The sequence below is a fragment of the Phyllobates terribilis genome, unplaced genomic scaffold (assembly GCF_046119375.1).
Source record: "Phyllobates terribilis strain yellow unplaced genomic scaffold, ASM4611937v1 Scaffold_13__5_contigs__length_258822181, whole genome shotgun sequence".
In the NCBI taxonomy this organism is placed as follows: domain Eukaryota; kingdom Metazoa; phylum Chordata; class Amphibia; order Anura; family Dendrobatidae; genus Phyllobates; species Phyllobates terribilis.
In genome coordinates, this window is record NW_027362773.1 from 184157219 (window position 1) to 184168885 (window position 11667).

The following is an 11667-nucleotide window of genomic DNA, read 5'->3' on the forward strand; positions in this document are numbered from 1 at the left end:
CATGACAAATGAAGCTGGCTGGATTTTCTTTTCAAAACAGTAAAAGAGCATGTGTAAATAGTGGAAATGTGAGAAATTCACTCTTAATCCAGTGATCTGAGTTCTAATCTCAGTGGAACCTGGGAATTCATGCATTATGATGAAAACTGGTTCTAAAGCTGTTCCGCAAATGTATATCTAACACACATTGGTAAATTAATATCTCCTCCCTTTTTATTCCACAAGTGTGCTTAAAGTTCCATGATATCACAACAAAGACAGTTTTAAAATGTTGATGAAATCTGGCTAATTATTAGCGTGCTGGATCTATCAGCTAGAAAAAGGGTGAGAAAAAAAGAAATTGCAAAACTATTGCTCATCCAGAAGTCACTAAAGATTTTTCATGGTGTGCTAAAAGGTTCCATCGGAAAGATAATTCAAGTAGAGTTGGTGCAAATCAAAGTTCATATCCCAGTCCCTCAGCCACGGCAGTGGTCTGTGTTCGCTGGAAAAAAGGAGGATTTGCACCACATACCTGATGGCACCCTCTGAGCTTTGTTTGATTGGTGGTGTGATGCACAAGTGACATCTCACCCGGCTGACTAATCAAAAGAAGATCTACAGATGCTGTTAAGCTGGTTCTACAAATACAATCCATAGATTACAGACCATTTCTGTGTGGGATAAACTTGGGAATGTGAAAATTGATCTACTCACATAATTAGTCAAAATGTTACATGAAGTTAAACGTAGTTGGCAGGATTTGAACCTACACGGAAAGACCCCAATGTATTTCTAGTCCTTCGACTTAACCACTCGGACACTGTTTAATTCTTATGAGTTTCACACCTTTTCTTATAGCACCATGATCAATATCAGTGATTATCCTTCTGGAAGACATTTCAGAAAATGGAAGATTTCAATTGGAAACAAAATTCCAGGCCTCACTGAAATGTAAAAATCTGATTTAAAGGTATCATCAATTGGAACCTTTTACAGTTCAAGGTTTATTAAAATTCATAAGGCGGATTTAGAGTGACTTTGATCCAAACACCTCCTGAAAAAGGCTTTGAAAATGCTCAATAGTTTGAACAGATTCATTTCCATGCCAATAGACTTGCAGTTCATATATGATCAGGTATTAAGCGTCTTTTAACCTCATTAAGTTTCCCAAAACGCCAAGCGGTTAACAGAAGTGAGCATATCATTTTTCAGGTATATTTTGCTTGCTTTATACTTGCTATACAAGTCAAAGAGTAGGTTGGAAAGACCCCTGGAAGGTTCCTGAGTGACGTTCACAGCATTTTGCGAGCAAAAAAGAAACTTAAACAAACTCATTTGATGCCCAAAACAATACTTAGAAAAACATCACCAAACTATGTTTACAAAATTGCTGGAAAACACTAAAAAGGGTGATTCAGGAAAAGAATCGCTGTCGTTTCTTGAGGCCGTTTCGGCTTGAAATCCTGGTCAGTTTCAACCACCTGGAAAAAGTGTCATGCGAGCATTGGCACAAGTCATAGAGTACGATTGCTTGGTGTGACATACATGATATGAGTTTTGCTTCATGAAGTCAAGTTTAACTTTTGAGTTAAACTTTCTTGATAGATAGATCTTTTTGCCATGTGGATTTTAACTTTCTCTTTTTATGTTAAACCATGTGCATTGGCAAATTCAGTGTGAGCAGAAAAGATAAAACTGATATACACAAAGAATTTCTCAGGTTCCACTGAGATTTGAACTCAGATCGCTGGATTCAGACTCCAAAGTGCTAACCATTACACCATGGAACCACATGACCAATGAAGCTGGCTGGATTTTCTTTTGAAAACAGTAAAAGAGCATGTGTAAATAGTGGAAATGTGAGAAATTCACTCTTAATACAGTGATCTGAGTTCTAATCTCAGTGGAACCTGGGAATTCATGCATTATGATGAAAACTGGTTCTAAAGCTGTTCCGCAAATGTATATCTAACACACATTGCTAAATTAATATCTCCTTACTTTTTATTCCACAAGTGTGCTTAAAGTTCCATGATATCACAACAAGGACAGTTTTAAAATGTTGATGAAATCTGGCTAATAATTAGCGTGCTGGATCTATCAGCTGGAAAAAGGGTGAGAAAAAAAGAAATTGCAAAACTTCTGCTCATCCAGAAGTCACTAAAGATTTTTCATGGTGTGCTAAAAGGTTCCATCGGAAAGATAATTCAAGTAGAGTTGGTGCAAATCAAAGTTCATATCCCAGTCCATCAGCCACAGCAGTGGTCTGTGTTCGCTGGAAAAAAGGAGGATTTGCACCACATACCTGATGGCACCCTCTGAGCTTTGTTTGATTGGTGGTGTGATGCACAAGTGACATCTCACCCGGCTGACTAATCAAAAGAACATCTACAGATGCTGTTAATCTGGTTCTACAAATACAATCCATAGATTACAGACCATTTCTGTGGGGGATAGACTTGGGAATGTGGAAATTGATCTACTCAGATAATTCGTCAAAATGTTACATGAAGTTAAATGTAGCTGGCAGGATTTGAACCTACGCAGGAAGATCCCAATGGATTTCTAGTCCATCGCCTTAACCACTCGGCCACAACTACTCAGACACTGTTTCATTCTTATGAGTTTCACACCTTTTCTTATAGCACCATGATCAATATCAGTGATTATCCTTCTGGAAGACATTTCAGAAAATGGAAGATTTCAATTGGAAACAAAATTCCAGGCCTCACTGAAATGTAAAAATCTGATTTAAAGGTATCATCAATTGGAACCTTTTACAGTTCAAGGTTTATTAAAATTCATAAGGCGGATTTAGAGTGACTTTGTTCCAAACACCTCCTGAAAAAGGCTTTGAAAATGCTCAATAGTTTGAACAGATTCATTTCAATGCAAAAAGACTTGCTGTTCAAATGATCAGGTATTGAGCGTCTTTTAACCTCATTAAGTTTCCCAAAACGCCAAGCGGTTAACAGTAGTGAGCATATCATTTTTCAGGTATATTTTGCTTGCTTTATACTTGCTATACAAGTCAATGAGTAGGTTAGAAAGACCCCTGGAAGGTTCCTGAGTGACGTTCACAGCATTTTGCGAGCAAAAAAGAAACTTAAACAAACTCATTTGATGCCCAAAACAATACTTAGAAAAACATCACCAAACTATGTTTACAAAAATGCTGGAAAACACTAAAAAGGTTGATTCAGGAAAAGAATCGCTGTAGTTTCTTGAGGCCGTTTCTGCTTGAAATCCTGGTCAGTTTCAACCACCTGGAAAAAGTGTCATGCGAACATTGGCACAAGTCATAGAGTACGATTGCTTGGTGTGACATAGATGATATGAGTTTTGCTTCATGAAGTCAAGTTTAACTTTTGAGTTAAACTTTCTTGATAGATAGATCTTTTTGCCATGTGGATTTTAACTTTCTCTTTTTATGTTAAACCATGTGCATTGGCAAATTGAGTGTGAGCAGAAAAGATAAAACCGCTATGCACAAAGAATTTCTCAGGTTCCACTGAGATTTGAACTCAGATCACTGGATTCAAATTACAGAGTGCTAACCATTACACCATAGAACCACATGACCAACGAAGCTGGCTGGATTTTCTTTTGAAAACAGTAAAAGAGCATGTATAAATAGTGGAAATGTGAGAAATTCACTCTTACTCCAGTGATCTGAGTTCTAATCTCAGTTGAACCTGGGAATTCATGCATTATGATGAAAACTGGTTCTAAAGCTGTTCCGCAAATGTATATCTAACACACATTGGTAAATTAATATCTACTCCCTTTTTATTCCACAAGTGTGCTTAAAGTTCCATGATATCACAACAAAGACAGTTTTAAAATGTTGATGAAATCTGGCTAATAATTAGCGTGCTGGATCTATCAGCTGGAAAAAGGGTGAGAAAAAAAGAAATTGCAAAACTTCTGCTCATCCAGAAGTCACTAAAGATTTTTCATGGTGCGCTAAAAGGTTCCATCGGAAAGATAATTCAAGTAGAGTTGGTGCAAATCAAAGTTCATATCCCAGTCCATCAGCCACGGCAGTGGTCTGTGTTCGCTGGAAAAAAGGAGGATTTGCACCACATGCCTGATGGCACCCTCTGAGCTTTGTTTGATTGGTGGTGTGATGCACAAGTGACATCTCACCCGGCTGACTAATCAAAAGAAGTTCTACAGATGCTGTTAAGCTGGTTCTACAAATACAATCCATAGATTACAGACCATTTCTGTGGGGGATAGACTTGGAAATGTGGAAATTGATCTACTCAGATAATTCATCAAAATGTTACATGAAGTTAAACGTAGTTGGCAGGATTTGAACCTACGCGGGAAGACCCCAATGGATTTTTAGTCCATCGCCTTAACCACTCGGCCACAACTACTCAGACACTGTTTCATTCTTATGAGTTTCACACCTTTTCTTATAGCACCATGATCAATATCAGTGATTATCCTTCTGGAAGACATTTCAGAAAATGGAAGATTTCAATTGGAAACAAAATTCCAGGCCTCACTGAAATGTAAAAATCTGATTTAAAGGTATCATCAATTGGAACCTTTTACAGTTCAAGGTTTATTAAAATTCATAAGGCGGATTTAGAGTGACTTTGATCCAAACACCTCCTGAAAAAGGCTTTGAAAATGCTCAATAGTTTGAACAGATTCATTTCCATGCCAATAGACTTGCAGTTCATATATGATCAGGTATTAAGCGTCTTTTAACCTCATTAAGTTTCCCAAAACGCCAAGCGGTTAACAGAAGTGAGCATATCATTTTTCAGGTATATTTTGCTTGCTTTATACTTGCAATACAAGTCAATGAGTAGGTTAGAAAGACCCCTGGAAGGTTCCTGAGTGACGTTCACAGCATTTTGCGAGCAAAAAAGAAACTTAAGCAAACTCATTTGATGCCCAAAACAATACTTAGAAAAACATCACCAAACTATGTTTACAAAAATGCTGGAAAACACTAAAAAGGGTGATTCAGGAAAAGAATCGCTGTCGTTTCTTGAGGCCGTTTCGGCTTGAAATCCTGGTCAGTTTCAACCACCTGGAAAAAGTATCGTGCGAGCATTGGCACAAGTCATAGAGTACGATTGCTTGGTGTGACATAGATGATATGAGTTTTGCTTCATGAAGTCAAGTTTAACTTTTGAGTTAAACTTTCTTGATAGATAGATCTTTTTGCCATGTGGATTTTAACTTTCTCTTTTTATGTTAAACCATGTGCATTGGCAAATTGAGTGTGAGCAGAAAAGATAAAACTGATATGCACAAAGAATTTCTCAGGTTCCACTGAGATTTGAACTCAGATCGCTGGAATCAGAGTCCAAAGTGCTAACCATTACAGCATGGAACCACATGACCAATGAAGCTGGCTGGATTTTCTTTTGAAAACAGTAAAAGAGCATGTGTAAATAGTGGAAATGTGAGAAATTCACTCTTAATCCAGTGATCTGAGTTCTAATCTCAGTGGAACCTGGGAATTCATGCATTATGATGAAAACTGGTTCTAAAGCTGTTCCGCAAATGTATATCTAACACACATTGGTAAATTAATATCTACTCCCTTTTTATTCCACAAGTGTGCTTAAAGTTCCATGATATCACAACAAAGACAGTTTTAAAATGTTGATGAAATCTGGCTAATAATTAGCGTGCTGGATCTATCAGCTGGAAAAAGGGTGAGAAAAAAAGAAATTGCAAAACTTCTGCTCATCCAGAAGTCACTAAAGATTTTTCATGGTGCGCTAAAAGGTTCCATCGGAAAGATAATTCAAGTAGAGTTGGTGCAAATCAAAGTTCATATCCCAGTCCATCAGCCACGGCAGTGGTCTGTGTTCGCTGGAAAAAAGGAGGATTTGCACCACATGCCTGATGGCACCCTCTGAGCTTTGTTTGATTGGTGGTGTGATGCACAAGTGACATCTCACCTGGCTGACTAATCAAAAGAAGTTCTACAGATGCTGTTAAGCTGGTTCTACAAATACAATCCATAGATTACAGACCATTTCTGTGGGGGATAGACTTGGGAATGTGGAAATTGATCTACTCAGATAATTCATCAAAATGTTACATGAAGTTAAACGTAGTTGGCAGGATTTGAACCTATGCAGGAAGACCCCAATGGATTTTTAGTCCATCGCCTTAACCACTCGGCCACAATTACTCAGACACTGTTTCATTCTTATGAGTTTCACACCTTTTCTTATAGCACCATGATCAATATCAGTGATTATCCTTCTGGAAGACATTTCAGAAAATGGAAGATTTCAATTGGAAACAAAATTCCAGGCCTCACTGAAATGTAAAAATCTGATTTAAAGGTATCATCAATTGGAACCTTTTACAGTTCAAGGTTTATTAAAATTCATAAGGCGGATTTAGAGTGACTTTGATCCAAACACCTCCTGAAAAAGGCTTTGAAAATGCTCAATAGTTTGAACAGATTCATTTCCATGCAAAAAGACTTGCTGTTCAAATGATCAGGTATTGAGCGTCTTTTAACCTCATTAAGTTTCCCAAAACGCCAAGCGGTTAACAGAAGTGAGCATATCATTTTTCAGGTATATTTTGCTTGCTTTATACTTGCTATACAAGTCAAAGAGTAGGTTAGAAAGACCCCTGGAAGGTTCCTGAGTGACGTTCACAGCATTTTGCGAGCAAAAAAGAAACTTAAACAAACTCATTTGATGCCCAAAACAATACTTAGAAAAACATCACCAAACTATGTTTACAAAAATGCTGGAAAACACTAAAAAGGGTGATTCAGGAAAAGAATCGCTGTCGTTTCTTGAGGCCGTTTCGGCTTGACATCCTGGTCAGTTTCAACCACCTGGAAAAAGTGTCATGCGAGCATTGGCACAAGTCAAAGAGTACAATTGCTTGGTGTGACATAGATGATATGAGTTTTGCTTCATGAAGTCAAGTTTAACTTTTGAGTTAAACTTTCTTGATAGATAGATCTTTTTGACATGTGGATTTTAACTTTCTCTTTTTATGCTAAACCATGTGCATTGGCAAATTGAGTGTGAGCAGAAAAGATAAAACTGATATGCACAAAGAATTTCTCAGGTTCCACTGAGATTTGAACTCAGATCACTGGATTCTGAGTCCAAAGTGCTAACCATTACACCAAGGAACCACATGACCAATAAAGCTGGCTGGATTTTCTTTTGAAAACAGTAAAAGAGCATGTGTAAATAGTGGAAATGTGAGAAATTCACTCTTAATCCAGTGATCTGAGTTCTAATCTCAGTGGAACCTGGGAATTCATGCATTATGATGAAAACTGGTTCTAAAGCTGTTCCGCAAATGTATATCTAACACACATTGCTAAATTAATATCTCCTTCCTTTTTATTCCACAAGTGTGCTTAAAGTTCCATGATATCACAACAAGGACAGTTTTAAAATGTTGATGAAATCTGGCTAATAATTAGCGTGCTGGATCTATCAGCTGGAAAAAGGGTGAGAAAAAAAGAAATTGCAAAACTTCTGCTCATCCAGAAGTCACTAAAGATTTTTCATGGTGTGCTAAAAGGTTCCATCGGAAAGATAATTCAAGTAGAGTTGGTGCAAATCAAAGTTCATATCCCAGTCCATCAGCAATGGCAGTGGTCTGTGTTCGCTGGAAAAAAGGAGGATTTGCACCACATACCTGATGGCACCCTCTGAGCTTTGTTTGATTGGTGGTGTGATGCACAAGTGACATCTCACCCGGCTGACTAATCAAAAGAAGATCTACAGATTAGAGATGAGCGTTGTTCTACTCGAACTGTTCACCAATCTCAAATTCGAGCTGTTTTGGGCGGTGTTCGAGCCGGTCGGCGAACACGAACAATTTGAGAAAAATTCGGCTGTTCAATAACTGTTCGTGCACCAAAATCTTAACTGGATTTTTTCTCAGTAATGATGAAAATTAATGTTAATACGCAGTTTGAGTGTACAGCGGGGCGGGGGGAGGGGCAGGGGATGGATCTCTGCAGGAACAATGAAGATCTCCATTTTTTTTTCTCTTTCCCGCATTTGCATTGGGGAGGTGCAATCTGTCAGCCTATCAGCAGCGCACACACGGAGCGAAGTGCTTTTTTTCACACAAGCAAGGGCATGTGTGATTGGCAGTGTATGTCACATGTCCTTGCCCTATAAGACCAAGCCATTTTCCCCGTCGCCACCATTTTCTCACTGCTGCAGCTGCGTGTTAGACGGCACCGCTGTTGCTGTGTGCGCTATACCTTGTTAATTTCAAGCCAATTTTCGCACAAATATACAGATAGCTTGGGAGTAGGGAATAGTTGTGATTGCAGTCCTTTTAAGGACTAGGTTACAGCATTTCCTACGACTTTTATCAGGCAGGTCTGTGCTCTTAAATAGATAGATTGTGGGAGTAAAGACTAATTGTAATTGGAGTCCTTTTCAGGACTAGGTTACATCAGTTCCTATCAGTTTTTGCCAGGCAGGTCTGTGCCAGTGCTGTGCAAGTTTTTTTCACAGCATTTGGCTGAATCTAGCAAAGCTAATCCTTTTTGGCCTATTGCAGAGTGTGTTAGTCAGTGGAGTAGCCTATCTGTGTTGCAAGATATACCACCTGTGTATAGAATACCAATTTTTTTACTGCACCTAGTGAAGTAAAATCTTTTGGGCATAGCATCATTCTATTAGTCCATCTATACTGACGTCCATCAGGTTGCAAACTGAATATAATTTTTTTCTGCATCTAGCTCTGAAAAAATATTTGGGCTTCTAGCAGTGTGTGGGACTTGGTCTATTAGTCCATCTATACTGACCTCCATCAGGTTGCAAATTAAAAATAATTTTTTTCTTCATTTAGCTCTGAAAAAATATTTGGGCTTCTAGCAGTGTGTGGGACTTGTTCTATTAGTCCTTCTATACTGACCTCCAGCAGGTTGCAAATTGAATATAATTTTTTTCTGCATCTAGCTCTGAAAAAATATTTGGGCTTCTAGCGGTGTGTGGGACTTGGTCTATTAGTCCATCTATACTGACCTCCATCAGGTTGCAAATTAAAAATAATTTTTTTTCTGCATCTAGCTCTGAAAAAATATTTGGGCTTCTAGCAGTGTGTGGGACTTGGTCTATTAGTCCATCTATACTGACCTCCATCAGGTTGCAAATTAAAAATAATTTTTTTCTTCATTTATCTCTGAAAAAATATTTGGGCTTCTAGCAGCATGTGGGACTTGTTCTATTAGTCCATCTATACTGACCTCCATCAGGTTGCAAATTAAAAATAATTTTTTTCTGCATCTAGCTCTGAAAAAATATTTGGGCTTCTAGCAGTGTGTGGGACTTGGTCTATTAGTCCATCTATACTGACCTCCATCAGGTTGCAAATTAAAAATAATTTTTTTCTGCATCTAGCTCTGAAAAAATATTTGGGCTTCTAGCAGTGTGTGGGACTTGGTCTATTAGTCCATCTATACTGACCTCCATCAGGTTGCAAATTGAATAAAAAAATTTTCTGCAACTAGCTCTGAAAAAATATTTGGGCTTCTAGCGGTGTGTGGGACTTGGTCTATTAGTCCATCTATACTGACCTCCATCAGGTTGCAAATTGAATAAAAAAATTTTCTGCATCTAGCTCTGAAAAAATATTTGGGCTTCTAGCGGTCTGTGGGACTTGGTCTATTAGACCATCTATACTGACCTCCATCAGGTTGCAAATTAAAAATAATTTTTTTCTGCATCTAACCCAGCCAATAGTTTTGGCCTAATACCACAGTTTGGCCACTCAGCTCTGCTCGGTTACCATCCATTGTTTTTTTGTGCAAACAACTCCAGAGTTGTGAATTAGTTAACCACCAAAATGAGTGGAAAAAGGCCTGCTGCTGGTGGAAAGGGGAATAGGCGTGTTGGGAAGGGGAAAAAAGGTTGTGTCCGTGGGGTAGGTGCAGAAGAAAGACCATCTTCCAGCCAAACTAAAATGTCTACTCCTTTTAGCGGACAATGTGATAAGATCCCTTTCTTACGGCCACGCCAATCGCTACAAATTCCAGATGAGGCACAAAAACAGCAGGTGCTTCAACGGATATCAAGTGCTCCTTTAAGTGGGCTCTCCTCCACGTCAACTTCAACATCACAAATACTCCAGTCCTCAAAGGTGTCACCCAAATCGCACTTGCTTCCTCACAGCTCCCAAATCTCCAGCTGCCCGTCTGAGTATGAGGTAGAACAGATGGTTGAGTCTGCAGAGCTGTTTACTCATACTATAGCCTGGGAATCAGAGGTCGACTCCAGCGCTTCTGTGAATCCAGACGAGGAAATGATCTGCACTGATGCCCAGAATCTTTATGAGTCGGATCCAGGACCAGACGCAGAAGGTTCTGACCATAATGTAGACCCTCATTCCCAAACTGTAACTCCTGTTGGTGGAGACAATGAGGAAGACGATGATAAGACTCAAATACCTGATTGGAGCGACAACTTTAGTTTTTTGTCAGGGCAGGAACAGGTTGGCTCTGAGGACGACGGGTGTGATAACGCACAGGGTGATGATGATGAGGTCGGAGATCCCACTTACTGTCAACCCACAGTCAGCCAAGAGATGAGGTCAGCAGAGGAGGTGGAGGAAGATGCTAGTGACGACGAGGTCAGGTTGCGCCTTCCTGGACAGAGACGTAGTACTGGAAGCACGTCAACAACTGCATCCTCAAACACAACTCTGCCTCTCACCACAAGTCGTGGTGGCTCTTCAGGTCGCATGGGTGCTAAGCCTTGCATAGCCTGGGCATTTTTTCAGATCGATAAAGATGACCCAACTCGTGTTATCTGTAACATTTGTCAGCAAAAGCTAAGTAGAGGCCAAAAAATACATAGTTTGAGTACTTCATGCATGAACCGGCACATGGACATGAAGCATAAGTTGCAGTGGGAAGCTCAGTGTGCTACAATGCGGTCTAGCCGGCCGGGCCAACCACCGTCTGCCATATCTTGTGCATCCGCGGCCTCTTCATCCTCTGTGACTGGGGGGACAGCAGTCACACCTGTTTTGGGGCGCAGACCTGCCACCTCTTTACCCGCAACAGCCAGCGTGATTGGCAGGTCATCATTTTCTTTGGAGGTGGTAACACCAGCTGGTCTTGAGCGCTGTCCGACATCGATAGCACCACCTTTGGATCAAGGCAACCTAACATGTCCGCCTGCATCTTCCTCACAGACCGGCAGTTTGCCGGGGACATCCTTATCAACCCCGTCTAAGCACAATAGCCAGCCCTCGGTCCCTCAGATGTGGACAAGTAAAAGACCATTTCCTCCTAGCCATGAGAAAGCTAAGAGGTTGAATTTCACCATCTGCAAGCTCTTGGCTACAGAAATGCTGCCTTTCCGCCTGGTGGACACAGAGGATTTTCGAGACCTTATGTCCGTCGCAGTGCCCCAGTACCAGATGCCCAGTCGGCACTACTTCTCAAAGAAAGGTGTGCCTGCGCTCCACCAGCATGTCGCACACAACATCACCGCTTCTTTGAGAAACTCTGTGTGTGACAGGGTGCATTTCACCACAGACACTTGGACGAGTAGGCATGGACAGGGGCGTTACATGTCGCTGACTGGGCACTGGGTAACTATGGTGACAGCAGGACAAGGGGCTGCTGTCCAAGTCTTGCCGTCCCCACGAGTTGTGCGTCAATCCTCTTTATGTCATTTTTCCTCCACTGCTTCT

General features: G+C 40.2%; 6 non-coding genes across 6 annotated transcripts; all 6 read right to left on the reverse strand.

Annotated features, from left to right (window-relative positions):
- Window positions 1-1700: 1700 nt before the first annotated feature.
- TRNAQ-CUG (transfer RNA glutamine (anticodon CUG)) lies at window positions 1701-1772 on the reverse strand. The gene has a single exon. It is a non-coding gene; the product is annotated as a tRNA-Gln (tRNA).
- Window positions 1773-2500: 728 nt separating this feature from the next.
- Window positions 2501-2582, reverse strand: TRNAS-AGA (transfer RNA serine (anticodon AGA)). Its single transcript has one exon. It is a non-coding gene; the product is annotated as a tRNA-Ser (tRNA).
- Window positions 2583-4285: 1703 nt separating this feature from the next.
- Window positions 4286-4367, reverse strand: TRNAF-AAA (transfer RNA phenylalanine (anticodon AAA)). The gene has a single exon. It is a non-coding gene; the product is annotated as a tRNA-Phe (tRNA).
- Window positions 4368-5272: 905 nt separating this feature from the next.
- TRNAQ-CUG (transfer RNA glutamine (anticodon CUG)) lies at window positions 5273-5344 on the reverse strand. The gene has a single exon. It is a non-coding gene; the product is annotated as a tRNA-Gln (tRNA).
- Window positions 5345-6072: 728 nt separating this feature from the next.
- TRNAF-AAA (transfer RNA phenylalanine (anticodon AAA)) lies at window positions 6073-6154 on the reverse strand. The gene has a single exon. It is a non-coding gene; the product is annotated as a tRNA-Phe (tRNA).
- A 903-nt stretch (window positions 6155-7057) lies between these two features.
- TRNAL-CAG (transfer RNA leucine (anticodon CAG)) lies at window positions 7058-7129 on the reverse strand. Its single transcript has one exon. It is a non-coding gene; the product is annotated as a tRNA-Leu (tRNA).
- Window positions 7130-11667: the final 4538 nt, after the last annotated feature.